This window comes from Cebidichthys violaceus, unplaced genomic scaffold, assembly GCF_023349555.1.
Source record: "Cebidichthys violaceus isolate CVI_PGR_0920_01 unplaced genomic scaffold, fCebVio1.0.p SCAF_68, whole genome shotgun sequence".
NCBI lineage: Eukaryota > Metazoa > Chordata > Actinopteri > Perciformes > Stichaeidae > Cebidichthys > Cebidichthys violaceus.
In genome coordinates, this window is record NW_027176905.1 from 9,783 (window position 1) to 12,441 (window position 2,659).

General features: G+C 41.5%; 1 pseudogene; it reads right to left on the bottom strand.

Annotated features, from left to right (window-relative positions):
* Nucleotides 1-393: 393 nt before the first annotated feature.
* Nucleotides 394-2,367, bottom strand: LOC137890696 (synaptoporin-like; annotated as a pseudogene).
* Between the last annotated feature and the right edge of the window lie 292 nt (nucleotides 2,368-2,659).

Below are 2,659 nucleotides of genomic sequence, written 5' to 3' on the forward strand. Positions count from 1 at the left end.
TTTTTTAATCTCAATCACTAACCGTGTTCGGGTGAAAATCACCCGAACACGTGCCTGTTGAAAAAACCAAGGATGGGAGCAGGGAAACACGCCTTCGATGACGTCAGTGAGCAGACTGAAGCTACCTGAGCAACTCAGACAGCAGCAACACTATGAAAATCACGTGAACACAATCGCATGGGCGAAAATCACCCCACGTTAGTGTTCTAGGGTTAATTGCATTGACCACTCAATAAATACAAACAAACAAAGCATTAAGTAATGACTTAAAATGTCTTCATTTCAAAAGTTATAATATAAATATTACATCACATTATGAAGGCCATATTTGCCAAATATTTACCACCAGTGTTTTATTTTATCTCAAGGTGATAATCATTTTCCCATCTCGTTCACCATGTACAGCACTATACTAAGAGCTAAATCACATCTCGTTGACAAATATCATCGGGCCTTGAGAAGCCACTTTATTCTCTCCGTCATAAGATACCGGTTTGCCAAGATGTGTGTGCGGTAAGCTCAAGCTTACTTGCGCCTGGTTGAAGCTACCTTGTCTGCTGACCTGCTGATTGAAACTGTGTTGTCTGTAGAGTTGTGGACCAAAACCCTCCTCCGGCTGCTCGAAGCTGCTCTCAGTGTAGAGCCGCTGTCGCATTTCACTGGTGTGTTTCCCAGAAGCACTTCTGGTTGGACATCTTTTACCTGTCTTGTACCAGCCCGTTTCTTTGAAGACAAACCAAATATTTCCAACCCAGAGGACGACGTTTACAAAACCAAAAACCTGGAGATAGAAGAAGGGACAAGAGTGAATAGCTTGTTTTATCCAGTTTTGTGTTTCAATGCTTCATTTGTTGCCTTAACACCTACCGCAGATGTATTAAGTCGTGACCAGAGAGGCTCCTGGGTGGCCGTACATTTGTTCTCCTGGGCTCTGCAGGCTGAGATGAGCAGTAGCACCTGAGTTGGGTTTGTGGCTGTCTTGATATCAGAAAGAGTTTTGGCCCAACAGCAACTGCTGACCAGCCACACTAAGGAGAAGATGACTGTGACAACAAAATCCTGCTCAGGATAAAAGAGTAGAAAGGAAACATGATCACAGTATATTGGATCTGATTCAGGTGTGGACATTAAGGGAATGTTTTTGGCGAAGGTATAAACTCACTGACCACAAGTGGGCCTCTGTTGTTCCTTAGGTACTTGTTCTGGTAGAAGACATAGACGATGGTCACCAGCAGAGAGTACAGGAAAGCAAAAACACCCAGAGTCAGGAAAAACTGTGAGCAGATGAGGAAAAATTGCCTTCCAGGAAAAGAACCTCTTCCCTTTTTGCCTCACACAAGGGAGCCTTGAAATGCACTTCTTGTAATCTAAAAGACAGAAAGAAGAGGTTTACAGTGAATGGATAAAAACAGGTTGTTATTAAAACTGGCATGTGAGGAGCTTCAGTGTGGAAGAAAATTGTCACTTTAGCCGCCCATTGTTCACTGGCACTATGAGAGCCCTTTCGTTAGCAAACTTGTGACTAAAAAAAGATGGTTCAAGTTAAAAAAAAACATAGATACAAAGCTGAGAACTCTTTATTTATCTTTATCTTTAACACTTTATAACTACACACTATGAAGCATTAGTTAAGTATGAGTAAACACTTAATTCATCATTTATAAAGCATTGTTCTTACATTAACACTCAATAGTATACAATTCATAACAACAGCTATAAATGTTTTATTCTTGATTAATAAGCTCGTCTATTATGTGTTTGGTGATTATGTTTTCATACTTTATAAATGATGGATTCACTATTTGTAAATGAAGTATTATATATATTACAAACCAATTATTAAGGAGTTGTAGATGGTTAATAACATCCTCTATAAAGTGTTAGTGTCAGGATCCCTGTCTGACCCTTTGTGTGTTAACCTCTGTTATCCCCCCGATCTCCTCTCCTCATGTGTCTGTCATTCCCGTTTGTTATTGTGCGCCATGTGCTCTGTGTTTGTTTTCTCGGGCCTGCCTCCAGACACCTCTCTTGGTCACGCCCCCTGATCGGTGCACAGCTGCGAACAATCTGGCTCGTTACCACCTGCAGTTGGACACACTGGGTCTTGATCCCACTAATCACCGCCTGGCAGTATATGTACCCTGGTCTTGCAGGCCTGGGTTGTCAGTCCGTACTGTCTTCTGCCTCGGTATTTCGCTACCGCAGTTACGTAAGTTCCGATTGTCTAGTCCAGACCCTAATCGCTTTCCTCTCTGCTACGGGTATAGAGTAGCGGAAAATCTGCCTGCCTCCGGTGTTGAGCCACGGGACATCACACTGTCGATTCGCCAGCCATCCTGTGTCGGACCACGGGCTCCACACAGACATTCCTGTCTCGCTGGTAGAAAATAAATAGATTTGTACCGTATTCTGTGTTCTGTGGTTGCTATTTGGTCCAGATCCTGAACTCCTGTGACAGTTAGTAAATGATTAAGAACTTATTTAGATGTACATTATTCATGCATTTATTAATATATATATATATATATATATATATGTGTATATATATATATATATGTGTGTGTGTGTGTGTGTGTGTGTGTGTGTGTGTGTGTGTGTGTGTGTGTGTGTGTGTGTGTGTATGAACTAATGTTAGGGACTATAAATGTGTATTAATACT